The sequence below is a fragment of the Panthera leo genome, chromosome F2, assembly GCF_018350215.1.
Source record: "Panthera leo isolate Ple1 chromosome F2, P.leo_Ple1_pat1.1, whole genome shotgun sequence".
Classification (NCBI taxonomy): domain Eukaryota; kingdom Metazoa; phylum Chordata; class Mammalia; order Carnivora; family Felidae; genus Panthera; species Panthera leo.
This window is the reverse complement of record NC_056695.1, coordinates 10,665,369-10,679,831: the sequence shown is the minus strand read 5'-3', so window position 1 is coordinate 10,679,831 and position 14,463 is coordinate 10,665,369. Positions and strand designations below refer to the sequence as shown.

General features: G+C 40.5%; 1 protein-coding gene across 4 annotated transcripts in view; it reads left to right on the top strand.

The window, feature by feature from the left end:
* TOX (thymocyte selection associated high mobility group box) overlaps positions 1 to 14,463 on the top strand; it is a 306,751-nt gene that overhangs the window by 190,952 nt on the left and 101,336 nt on the right. The gene's annotated exons all lie outside the window — the stretch shown is intronic.

Below are 14,463 nucleotides of genomic sequence, written 5' to 3'. Positions count from 1 at the left end.
CTCTTCGTAAAAATTCGAATATTCTGCGTGACAGAGAATTGATAAAAGCCAGAGAAAGAGCGAATTGTGAATCAACTTCAAGTTTTCTTCATTCCTGTCCGATAAGGATAAATTAATGTAGCCAGAGTTACAAAAGCATCTTGACAGGCTGAGTTCCAAATGAGCAGTGTGCTCAGATCCCCCCATGAGCCGAGGGCCCTCCCTGATGTGCCCAGGGTGCAGGTGACAGTGCTGGCCCTTGAAGGAAGACAGAGCCATAGTGTGAATTTCAGAGCTCTCCCCGTCAATGACCTCCTTCTCCTCACCCAGCCTATGGCATGTCCCAGGGCCTGAGAGCAGTGCTTTGGAGATCCTCTCATGGGGCCAGAAACTGGCTGAGAAGTAACTCTGCACACATATTACTCCCCATGCTTCGTTACCTCAGAAGAGGAGCTGTAGGCTTTGAACATGTCAGTACTCAATGAGATTTTCATAGTGATTCATAATCTTACTTAATTCAGCTGCCTGCTTTGGGTCCCCCATACAGGGTTACATCTAGGATGGATCTACAGGTAGGACTGATCCAACTACTAGGGTAGTTACATGGACCAAGATGCTTTTATGCATATTACAACCCGCCTTCACTGCCGTGGGGAAGGAACACATCATCTTTGCCTATTTGGAATAGTCAAATGGAAAATGGCACCTCCACCCCAGGTGGTTAGGGTGTATACTCTTAAACATAGTACAACAAAATGCTGCTTTTCAGAGCACAAGATAATTCAATAATAATGTAGTTAAAATGCTGGTGTATTTTTTTAGCACAGTGGAAAGAATATTGAAAACAGGGCCGCTTGAGGGCAAACGTGACCTCATTGGGTCCAAAGTTGCCATTATCATGCCGCGATTTCAAAGATGGGCCCTTCTTAGCTTAGGACCTTGCACAGGGTACTTCGGCTCTTTCCCCCTTTGTGAAGTAAAGGACTGGTGAGTGTGTTCTGTTTCTTCCTGTAGGACTAACGGAGACAGTAGAGTAGGCAATTATCGTGGGTTCTCAAGTACAGTAAATTGTAAACAGGTGATAAGTGCCTCTTTCTCTTGGATGCACCTTAACGTTGAAATCACCTTATACTCGTGTGAGGTTTTCTAAAACAATGAAACGTTGAGACTGCGTGTAACTGGTGAAACTTGCAAGGGAATGCTTTCTTATCAGTCGTCATTGAAAACGTTGGCCTTTTTCAGTTAAAAAGAAAACAAATTCTAATTCTAATTCTCTGAGGCTTAAAAGCACTACTGCTAAATGTAGGGTTTGGTTGGATCTTACGTTCTCGTCTCAGCGGCCATTGAAAGATTTGGTGTGAACGGGTGGCATGGTGGGATGAAGGACATGGCAGTGACCGTGAGTGAGGCACCACCTCACGTGAACTCTGGGGGATGCTTCCTGCCAGTAATGAGCTCTACAGCGAGGAAGGGAGCAGCACTCCTGTGCCTCACGCGTTCTCTCGTTATTCTGTAATGATCCTGTGACACGAATGGAAAAATGTGAAACTGTTCCAAAATGCACAAGCGTAGTGCACAGAAAAGAAATGACAACAACACACAACTTCCTGCAGAGGTGAGACAAGAAGAAATTGGGAATTAAATCTCCCTGGGCGATCTCTCAAAGTGTTGAGAACAATATATCACTCACGAGAAAATATCAAACATCAATTGGAAGACAAGTGCACGTTACTCTGAATCGTGGATCACAAAGGGGTTTCCTCAGGCACCTCCAGGACAACTTTATGATGCATAAAATAGTGGATTCTCCTTATTACAGTTTGTTGGATAAGCACCTCCATGAATATGGGGCTACATTCTGCCTGGGAAGGAAGAATCTTGCCCAACGGGCTCTCGGTCCAAGTTGTGAAGTAGATGCCACTCAAGCGTAAAATACGTGAGATGCGAAAGTGATTACGGGTATGTCCTTGAGAGAGCAAATAAATGCTGATTTGGAATCAACCTGGTTATGGGTCCTTCGCCTTGAGGATGTTGAAGACAGTCATCCTGTTGACAGTTACCGGGGAGTTTCATCTCAAACCCTCCCTGCTAATGTGTAGCATAAAAATGCAGAGGTGAGAACAGCTTTAGCACATACTGTATGATTTGGAAATCCCTCCTTCTTACATCTTTTGTAGCTTCATATGTCAGTGGAAAAGTCACAGAATAACAATGCCCAAAATGCATAGTTTCCTAAAATAGGAAGACGTTTGAGGCACAAAGGTCTTCAAATATGTGCAACCTGCCGTCCTGCATTCCATTTCCTATTTGTAGACAAAACTCAAATGTCTGCAGTACAAAGTCTTTGCCTTTTGGTTGTATTCTTTATCGGATGATTCTTACCTTGGAGCTTCAGAGAATCAGAACTGAACTCCAATTTTTCCTCTTTGCGTTGCATTCCTGTAAATAGGCCTTGAGTCTTAGAATGATTAGACAGTATTGGGCATTTTCTATGTGTAGGATTACCGTATAATTTATCATCCAAACACAGTTTTGAAAGGACGGCCGTCAATAACTAATAATCATAGGGCCTAAACCTAGGACTGATCTGAGGAAACGAACTTAGATTCCCAGAACTATCCGTAAGACACCGTGCATGTTAACGGTAAGGGTGCAACAGTTACGTGGAAATAGTTCCTGCCCTCAAGCATCTAGTAAAGTAGACAAAGTATGTTCTCAAAAAGTCACACAACGTTTCAAAGCATGGTACTTATTATAACAGAGATATAAAATGACACAAGGAACCAGGGACAACTACCCAATAGAGGTAGCGTTTGAACAAGGTCTCAAGAAATGATTCATTGTTGATGGGGGAGCCGGGAGGAGGTTGTTTCTGGAGTGGGGGAGTTTCACTGAGTGTGTGTATTAACGTGAAATTGAATCACCATCGCCTCCAGATGCTCAACCCCAAAACCTGGGAATTCCTACTTGGTTCATATTTTCCACTCACTCCAAACATCCATTATGAGCAAGTCTTGACTGAATTGCCCCCAAAATATATTCTGAGTCCACCCACATAGTTTCTCTCTTCACTACTCGCACCATGGTCCACACTGCTATCTTCTATTTGGACTATAGTAATGGTATCTGGGTTGACCTCCTCTCCTGACTCTCATCGCTCCGTAAGACATTCGGCACACAACGTAGGGTCAGTGTTGTCTTTTTAGCATGCGTTAGATTGGCCGCCTTTCAGTGACTCCCCGATGCACCCAAGATAAAAAAGAAAATGAATTCTGTATTTCTTAACATGATATTCAAGGCCCTTGTGACTGGCTGACCTTGTTTCATACTTTTCTGACCCTAACTGGGCTAAGTCGCATTGGTTTTCTGTTCCCCACCTCCCACCCAGTGGCCTTCGCGTCCCTGGGGACAGCCTTCCTTCAGGTCTTCACATTGAGTTCTCAGCTTAAATGTCACCTCCCTGAAACGCCGGTGTAAAGTGTCACTGCCCCCCCCCCCACTCGCTCCTTATCACGTCGCCAGGTTTTATCAACTGAGTTAATGCCGTAAAGCGCACATGGTAAGAAATGAATAAATAGTAGGATTTAACTGTCTGAATTATCTAGTTTATTTAACTCGTTGATTATTTGCCTCCCACTGCCTCTTACTCTGTGAGAGGTAGAGATCTTGCCTGTCTAATAGCTTTCGTGTCCTGAGCATCTAGAAAAGATGTCACAGGAGGTGTTCACTTAGTAGTTGTTGAGTGAATGCATGTATTTTCAGTTAAAGAAATGCTATAGAAATTGAAGACCCCTATCTTACTATAACAGGGTTTCCATAGAAGCAGGTAGAAGCGTTTGGTATGTGTACACATATGTATACACAGACAGACACACGCATACTTACTAACACGCCATATACACTCTAACTGTGTCAATACGCTAACATCAGGATTCAGATATTTTGTATTTTATCTTTGCCTTCCTCTCTTGCCCCTTCCTCCTAACACTCAATCCTGGGAACCTCGAATTAGTAAAGCACCGAGTCAGGACAACCCCAAGAATGCTTGCACACATGATTGAGACACCAGGAAGATGGATGTATAACCGATATTAATTATCCCATTGTTCACTTACTTTTCTGTAGCTCCTTCATTTAGGAGGAGCCTAGACTCAGAACGTGTATTGTTCCCAGCTTAAATGCCTTAGGTGATATCAGGCCACAGCATGCTCTAACCCAGGGGATAGGAGATATTAGGGACCAAGAGAGTGACACAGAATGATTCTTCCCACCCCATGGTATCTGATCATAGTTACCCCAAATGGTAAAATCTGGGGGTGTGTAGATAATATAACATCATAATAAGGAAAGCTATGTGGTTGATTGGACTTACAATATACTTTCGAAGTTATAAACATTAAAATAAAAACGTATCTAGTAAAATGGCTTCGAAAACTGAAAATGTAACTTTTTTCAGAGATTTAGAGTCCAAGAGGGGTTTAGGAAATACTTTAAATGACCTAATTTTGAAAAACGATAAAAACTTCAGGGTCAGTAGTTTTAATGCAGTCGGCTAGATCGGCAAATAATTTGCATAAAGTAGTTACAAATGAGTAGAGAAGGTCGGAAAAGAGTTTGGAACGCTTTTGCTTTTTCTTTCCTATTTCGGCCTCCAGGAATCCAGTTAGGAAAGAATGCTTGTTGAGACGTGAAATTAGCCCTCATTTTGGAGTAATTAGGGATCCTAAAACTGTAACTGAAGGAGTCTGAGAAATCACTGAACTTCTCTGGGCTTAACACCAAATATATTCTTACATTCTTTTTGGTTGGGACACTCTGGAGCCATAGGTAACAATTTGGAAAATTGTCGTATGGATTTATGTCTTCAAAGAATTGTGTGTACAATGTGGATCCTATCTATTCCTCTCTAGGTTGGGATATCAAGTGGGTAGCCCATCGGAAGTTGTTGATAGACTTTCTGGTGACGTGTTTCTTGTTTCATTCTTAGTATCGATGGGTTAGTAATTAACTATCAAAACTCACTATTTTTTATCACTTAATGCGATCATAATTTTTTTTAGAAATTGAATGTTGCTTGCATATCTTTAAGAGATGGTGGGAAATCAGCTTCCAGGCTGAATAGCTTTGAACATTCTGCATGGCGTGACCCTAATGTGTAGTGCTTCTTGGTTCTTGTTTCCTTTCTTGACTCTGTCTCCACACAAAGCTGGCTATATCCTGATAAATGGGCGCTTAATGTCATAAATCAGCCCATGTGTCACCCACCCATCACGAGTTATGGATGCATTTTGAGAGGGATCTTTACAATCTTATCTCAAAAGGATGATTAAGGAGCTGGGAATATCAAATAGTTGAAAAATATATAATTTTTTAATATTTATATATATATCTACAAGCATATATTGAGGTCTTACTCTGTGCCTGGAACTATTATAAATGCCAAAGAAATAACTTCTCATAGACAAGTTATTATCTAGCTTACTATCTAGATCAAGGGTTCTTTGATGCTGTTGACGTTTTAGGTGAAGGATCCTTTGTTGGAGAGGGAGAGACTGTCCTTAGCCTTACAGAATGTTAGCAGCAGCCCCAACCTCTACTCACTAGATGCCAGCAGAACCATAAACCTAGTTGTGGCAACCAAAAAATCTCCAAGATGTTGCCAAGTGTCTTCTGGGTGGGAAAATGCTCCCGAATGAGGACCACACTCTAACTAGATAACTTCTATAAACATGAAATGGTCAGGGTTTAAAGATTCGCTCAGGTTTTCTCTTACTGAGACACCTCAAGAGCAAATGGGGATTCTACCTATTTGCAGTGTTTGTTCTTTCAGGAACAATCGTAGAATTAGAGATTTGAGCAGGAAATTATGTGAATCACAAGGCCAAATCCTTCATTTTACAACTCAAGAGTCAATTCTCAGAGATTTTTCAGGATTGCCTATAATTCTCTCCACCCCACTGAGCACACCTTCAACTCGCTCTCTCCATTCCTTATCATTCCAATAAACCAGGACACGATTTATATTTTTCTCAAAAAATGGCCAAGTGAAGGCCAACTTTGAGCAGAATTCAGTGATACTTAAATTCTAACTTAAATAAATTTAAATTGTCCCTTTTTGGCAAGCCTCTAAAAATCCAGCAGTAAAATATGTTCACACTTTCGAATAGATCTTTGTAAAACATCCTCATACTTTTAAGTGTGGGTAATAATAACAGTTGCAGCCAACATTTTTATTAACCGTCTACTAGCTTCAAGTCAGAATGCTACCCTTGTTCAAAAAAAAATACAGAAATCAATGAGACACATACTAAGGAAACAATGCATACATACATAAATCAAACTAAAGCAATGGTGAGAAGGTAGGGCACTAAGAGTGTGAAAGAAGAGAAAATGAGAAGCGAGCAGTAATCCAGAGAACATTCTGTGTGAGGCACCATATTAGGCACTGTGCAGACACTCATATAGTCCTATAATTTGAATTGGGCGTTATTTCCTACACTTATAAGAAAGTATAAGAAATTGTAGTGGGAACAATGCAAGCAAAGGAACATATGAAGGAAAGCAAAACCCCAAAAAAACAACATATTCCATTTTATTACATCATAAAATCGGTGAACGTGTGAAATGGCACCTAAGGGGGGAATACCTTGGACAATTCCTGGCAAAGAATCAAACCTCGTGAAACATCAGTGGAGTGGATATAGATGAAAGAGTGAACGTTAGGCTGGGGCCAGTTCATAGAGACCCTTGAATGCAAAGGAAGGCATGTGAGCTTGATTTGTCAGTCTGTGAGAACAGATGTCCTGTGCCCCACTGGGTCTAGAGAGGGAAATTCATTCTTGAGCCATGTTCTGTCTCAAAGTGCAGCCCACAGATGGACTGCATCAGCATCACCTGGGAACTTATTAAAACGGTAAATTCTGGGGCCCACTCCATACCTTCTGAAACTCTGACTGCTGGGCCCAAGTATCTGTCTTTTAATAAGACCTCCAGGCGATTCTGTAGCATGAGAACCATTGTTCTAGAGTGACTTCATTTGAAAGAAAGAAAGACTGTTCTTCTCCCCAGATGGAGAAAAAGAAAATTGAGGCATCCTGCCCTTAGAAAAAGGGGGGTGGGGGGAATCATTGCCTTAAAAAACATATACAAAGAATTATCAGCAAGGTTTGAACTAGTCTTAGTTTAAGGCACAAACTAATGAGAACTAGTAAAATGAGTTAATTCCACTCTTCCCTAGGCCCGTAAGAGGGCAACACAGTCTATTTGGAAACCGTATTTAAATCCATGAAAGGAATAAATTAAAGTAGATCACGCTTCTTTGATTTAAAATATGAATTCATTAAACTTGAGAAAAGTTACGATAGGATCTGTGGAGACAAACAGGATAAAGTTTTATAAGCAGAAGGAATTACAACAAAACCAAAGTCCATTTCAAAGATACTGTCTGGAACAACACGATCCCATTATCATTATAGCTCAAACCTGTGGCTTCAGCTGGAGTGGTAGCAGGGGAGTTAAACTGAAAAGTAATTGAACTTGGGCATTACATATTCTCCTTTTCTTTCTGCTCAGAGATGATTTGATCACCTTCCACCGCAGTCCAGAATGATCAGCCTCGGTTCAGCCCTGCCAGCATTTAATCAGTGCTGAACAATACATAACTTCCAGTGAAGTCTTGTCTATGGCATAGTACTTTACGTAACGGTGCATTTTATGAATCTGATCCTTAAGTTATGAAACTAGAGTAAATTTAGTAAGAAAAAAAGATACATGTCCTCAATATATATATATATATATATATATATATATATATATATATATATATGCATATACATATATATCTACAGTAAGTAAGAAAGACAGTATAAAATGAAAATAAAATTTAGAGTAGAACTAGATATTTCTGATTCTATTTATATACTCCCATTCTGCTTCAAGTGGTGCCATTGAAGTGTCTGGACATTTCTAATGATCCCTCCAGCTACATGTCCAAGATATTAAATGAAATAACTACCCTTGTCCCAAACTGAGAGTGACCCATTTAAAACAGTCTCTGTTCAACGCTTTCAAAGGAAACTGCTTAAATGGGCCATCCTGTATTAAACCATGAAATAAACTTCCAAGGGAATTTGGAAGACATCCAAGAGGTTGTGTAATTTCACAGTGAAAAGGAAAAAGACTACAAAATACATTATAGGGAATAATGCTTCTCTGAAGAAACAAAATGAGAACTGGGAAATATTTTACGAAGCAATTAAATATAGAAATCTGTTTAGGAAAAGAAGCGTCTTTAGTTGTCCAAGAAGCGTGCTCTGCTGGTCCTCAGACCTCTAGAGTCATCTGACCATGATTGTGTTTATTTGCAGCTATTCTTTGGATCTCCTTGATAAACACCAAAAAGAGCTTCAGAGTGGAGCTAGGACCCAGGGTAGGGGACACACACTGCTAAGCCAGAGGAATACAGATAAGTCTCCACAAGGCCTATGTCTTTGTGCCTTGGAAAGAATTCACAGGACTGCGAAGGAAACAGGCCCTTTAAAAGGTGTTTGTAAACTCAGTTTTGATAAATCAAGTCATGCTTTTCAATTGACTTACTTTGTAATATCAAAATTGTATTCCAAGATTAAGAAATAAGTTCCCAAGTAATCCAGTTCGTATTGTCACATCTCCTAGCAAAATGTGGGCCACCTACTAGACATGGGGAAAGTGCCCACTGCATAAAGAGCCAGCTGGACATTGAAATCTCGTATCATTTCTGTTCACACAGGGTCCAGGATATCTACCCCCTCTTTGGCAGGTTGCCCTTAAAATGTTAACCCTCATAGTTCCCAAACTTTTTACATTTTAATTGCAAAAACTTGTCAAGTTCTTCCCACCTTACAACAGGTGGCCTTTCAAGATTCATTCGTGAGCAAAACATACAACATCCAAAGGATTTGGTAATGCTGCTAAATTAATGGGTATTTTACGAATCCGAATAGCACCTGCATCGACTTGGAAAATGTTTGTCCAATACATCTATACATTGATATGGTTTGCATATGGGTTCCTAGACCATTGCAGAAATCTCAGAAGGTCCTAATTCAGATTTGGGTATTACTGCCTCAATTAAGGTGATTTAACGGGATGCTGAAATGATCTCCAAGGCTACGATCACTCTCCCCCACCTCCTCTACCGTATTACCTGCCAGAAACATGATCTGCTCCCTGATGGACGCTGTGGAAACTGGAGATCCAGAAGAGATTAAGAGACATATTCAGTGTTTCTCAAACTTTAACGTGTATGCAAATCATTGAGAGCTTGTTAAAATGTAGATTCTGATTCAGCCCATCTGGGATGGAGTTTGAGAGGTGAGGTCTAGGCCATCCGTTTAGAGTAGACAATTTTAGTAGCCAGAAGAATTGTGTTGTCAAGCTGAAGTACTCATCAAGAAGCAAAATGCATTGGGTTCCCCCACCAAAGCCATTTGTTCTCCGGTGGGGTCCAAAGATTAGCATGTTTTCAAAACTCCCTAGGTGATTTTAACATGCGGCCACGGTTGGAAACAACAAAGCTACAGTTTTTGTGAGTTCCCTGAAAGTCGATAATCTCCAAACCTGCAAGTTCTTAAAAAAGGAAGATACCCGGTCATCCTGTTAATGAGAAACTCTAGAGGGCAAACAGATGAAAAAGGAGAAGACGCTGTAGGCAATTTTCAACTTTGTACAAAAAAGTACTTTGTTTAAAGTAGAACTGCCTAGGGATGCCTGGCTGGCCCAGTAGGTTAAGCATCCGACTTTGGCTCAGGTTGTGATCTCACAGTTCGTGGGTTTGAGCCCCGGGTCGGGCTCTGTGCTGACAGCTCAGAGCCTGGAGCCTGCTTTGGATTCTCTGTCTCCTTCTCGCTCTGCCCATCCCCTGCTCAAGCTCTGTCTCTCTCTCTCTTTCTCTCAAAAATAAATAAACATAGGGGCGCCTGGGTGGCTCAGTCGGTTAAGCGTCCGACTTCGGCTCAGGTCATGATCTCACAGTTTGTGAGTTCGAGCCCTGCGTCGGGCTCTGTGCTGACAGCTCAGAGCCTGGAGCCTGCTTCAGCTTCTGTGCCTCCCTCTCTCTCTGCCCCTCCCCTGCTCATGCTCTGTCTCTGTCTCAAAAATAAGTAAAAACATTAAAAAAAATTTTTTTTAAATAAACATTTAAAAAAATGAAATAAAATAAAAAAGTAGAACTGTCTATGCCTTGAGTAGGCTGGTTTAGGTTAAAGTAATTTTTTTGTCCCCAAGAGACAGTCTGAGGCAAGAAGACTGTCCATCAGAAAAGGATAAACGAGATGCTTGGATTAACTCATTCAGCAAATAGATACTGGGTGCCTCGCAACGTTACCATGGCCCTTGCCTCTAACATCAGATAAAGAGACATACAGCCATGTAGCATGTTATGATCATTGCTTTGGAGGAAATATAAACAAATCGCGTAGAGAACATGGGAGAAGTGGGGACGCCTGAGTGGCTCAGTTGGTTAAGCGTCTGTCTTCAACTCAGGTCATGATCTCACAGTTCGTCAGTTCAAGCCCCACATCAGGCTCTGTGCTGACAGCTCAGAGCCTGGAGCCTGCTTCGGGTTCTGTGTCTCCCTCTCTCTCTCCCCCTCCCCGACTCGTGCTCTGTCTCTCTCTCTCTCTCAAAAATAAATTAACATTTAAACAAGGAAAAAAGAACATGGGAGAAGTTGCTCATGAGTCTTCTGCAGTATTCAGGAATGATTCTCAAGACACTTTCAGAGCTGAGGTTTGCAGCATTTGGAGGAGTGAAGCCCAGATGAATAAGCAGGACAGGATTTTGAGGCACGAGGAACAGTGTGGTCAAAGAAAGGCAGAGGCTGGAGTGGCACGTTTGGGAAACAGGAAAGAGGTATAAAAGTATAAGGCACACAGGGGAGGCAAAGCCAGCCAGCTGGGCAGCAATCCCATCACAAAGGCCTATGTGCCACAGTTAGATCGTATGTGTGCGTTATGTGTAGAATATTGGAAGTGATACCCTTCAGATTCCCCATCGATGCGATTACAGTTCCGACACGAGGGGTTTTTTTGGGTCGTGTAATCATCTCATATTGAAAATTACACCGCCTCTTCCCAATTCGTAAGTTCTGATCTTTCTGTGTATTTGAAGACACTGGGCATATTTGAGATCTAGCGGACTGAATTCATAGTGCTTACCTCATACAAGCTTTCCATATGAAAACCGACTGTCTGGTTTGTGCCCTCCTGAAGTTGCCTCCATTTTGTTCTAAATTGTTTTTGATTATACTAACCTGAAATAGTCCAGTGGTCTGGAGTAGGTGGTGGAACATGAGGGGGTCCAGTTCAGCCTCTTGTCCTAAACCATCCCATGTGCTGCCTTTGTGCCTACAAAAACACATTCCTGACACTCCTTTAATGAGTTCACTGCCTCTTTTAGGAGATTTTAGCTCAAGGCCGTAATTACGATTTTCGGAATGGGTAGGATATTAAGCATCATCACCCACAACCATCTCAGCATAAATACGTAGACCAAATTAGCAAGCTCTTCACCGGAGGGGGCCCTAAGAGGAGAGGAGGTAAAACGTGGATGATTTGGGGTATGTTCAGTGTTTGGGACGTTTCCATGGAATGCATGACAAAGCAGACGACCCCAGGAAGAATGAAACCATTGAGCGCCTGAGAAGCAGGTGAGCACGGGAAATGAAATACAAGGGGCAGGGTCTGAGGACAGATCTGAAGAAAGACATCCAGTTGACTACTTTCTTGCCTCATGAGTTCTAGCAGCTTGTTCCTACTTATGTCTGTCCAGCACCCATAGGCCTTGAACATCAGAATATGATTATGAAAAGAGACTTTGATTTTCATTGCTGCAGACTGGAGGAATTTCATATTCTCTAAGACAATCACAGTGTTGCCAGAACAGCCAAAAACTGTGGGTTGGTTGTTTTTTTTGTTTTTTTTTTTTTTTTTTTTTTTTTCATAATCTCATGCCAGGAGAGAAAGGGACATAAGCAAATATTTTTATATTTTGAAAGGGATGTTTTATTTTATAACATCTTGAAGGAAAGAAAGCAAACAAGCCTGGCTAATGCCTTTTAAAAAGAGAGAATATGTTTTTCCTAGTTAACGACAAAGATTTCACTGAGATGGAGAAAAAAAAATGTAGCGTTTATAAAAATGTTGATGTAGATATAATTAGATCCATTTTAGGACCAAAAGTTTTATGCAGAAACTGACAGAAGGATACACAATAATTATAGTTTCCTGACAAGCTGAATAGAGTTTTCTTTTTTTATCTTATGGTTTTAGAAAACCAAACTGTAAATAAATATGCAGTTTGACAGATTGTAATTGCGATCAGCAAGGCGTCTTTTCATTTAATCAGATGGTGTTATTAAAATGGGGTTACAATTAAACATTTTATAATGTGACGTAGAACTCCATTAAAATTCCTCGGCAAACAGCAATTTACATCTGATGTTTAAGCATCCTTTTCTATTTGCAGAAATGTTATTGGCTGTGACCTTCCACTGGATGGGTCTCTATTTCTATTTTTTATTTTTTCTTCTTACTTTGATACATGCTATCGAGCAGCCATTTTTTTTCAAACCTCCTTGCACAGTTAAGGTATTAGCTTTGCATGTTCTTCTTGAATTATTGTGACCCTTACTGTACCCATACTGGACCAAACAGAAGGTTTGAAAACGCATGTTTACTTGACAGGAAATTCATTTTCTCTGTTTATATAATAGTCATCCCCATCAACTTCAAATTAATATTGAACTTACAGTTAAATTTGTTTCAGGGAAAGATTAATAGGAAGCTTTTGCAAAGTGTAAATATCATTTAATATTTTACATTCCCTAGAAAAGTACATCCTTAAACAAAGAATGAAAAGGTGTGAAATTGAATCTGACAGTAATTAAAAGGAAAATGGCCTCAAAATGCTGGCAGGGCAAAGTTACGAGATGCTTTACTGTTCCTGCTCAAGAGTCTTTGGCGTGATTGTGACAAAACATCGCCTGACCTTCATAAAGAACATTCAGGAATGTGACTAAACACTGCCATAGGATCAAAATCAGATGATTGGATAATGGAACATAATGGAATAGGGAATCCAAATTGTAAAGCCTCAGGGAGACCTTCTCAGCCTAATGTTGACTCAAAAACCCCACCTGTACATCTTAATTCAGCCAAGAAGACAGAGTTTACTGGTAATGGCCATGGTCATTCTCTGACACTGGCAGTATTAGACATAGTTTCCATTTTCAAAAAAAAAATCTCTATTAAACTGTAACTAAAGATTTTTTCCAAAGGGCATCTTTCAAATTAGAAAAGTTCCAAATGGGAAGCATTGCCTGTCTATGTAAGTGAGATCTTTCAAGGAGAAAACTTCAGAAAAGTAGTCGTTTGACTAATAAATATAATTGTTCCTCCGGGGTAGTTACCTAAAATAATTTCAAATCGTTCAATGACCAGTTATCTCCTTTTGTGTATTACAGACATTTTATTTCTCCTATGCTGCATTATTTCTAGCCACTTGATTGTCTTACGGGTTATCACTAGGCAGCACTTCACAGGGGGAGAAGGATTTGAAAGTCAAACCTGTCAATTCTTCTAGAGCTGTGAAGTGACTGTCTGGTCAACTCCCTTTTCGTTTTACAGATCGGGAAGCCCCGGTTCTGGGGGCGTTAAATGGTTATGAGTGAATGCATGGAAAACCCAAGAACAGGCACCAAATGCTACTTCGGAGCCTTGTTCTGTTCCCTTATAACATGCTCTCTCTGTCCGTTCAGATTTGGTTATTTTATTTTCATTCACTCATCAGTACATATTTACTGAGTTCCTATAAGTGGCAGGCATGTTGAATTCGTAATGAACCTATGGAAACTTTGAGTGTAAGTCATTATCTGCCAGTGCAATGTGGGAAAAGAAAAGGTAACAGAGTCATTACCTTGGTTAGGTTTCTGATGCCACTGCCTAAAAGGGTTTGTTTTGTTTTGTTTTGTTTTTGTTTTTGTTTTTGTTTTAAAGTAAGTGGCTGTTGGAGTATAGCTGTATCTGTGAGCCTGCCAGGAATCTGGTGGTTGAGTTGGTCCTTTGTTTCAAGAGAACACCAGCTAATTTTTTCCAGGGATTGCCACAGCTCAACAACAGGTGGAAATGGTTTTCCAATTCCTGGTAGACTATTGAAATACAGCGAAATAATAAAAGTGCTTCTTTGTAACCTGGAAAACCCCTAAATAATTTAGCATCAAATATTTATTGTGGCCCCTATTTGGAAGGAGCTAGGCTCTGTACTTTAGCATCACGTACTGCGGTCAATATAATAGGTGTGTATATACATACACACATATTTGTTACTAACAGGAAAGACAGATATGAAACACACCTAAAAAGAATTCACACATTGGACAAGGGAAGAGTAATTTTGTGAGTTGTTCTTGTGTAGAATTTTGTGGATCCAGGATTTTAGTATCTTTCT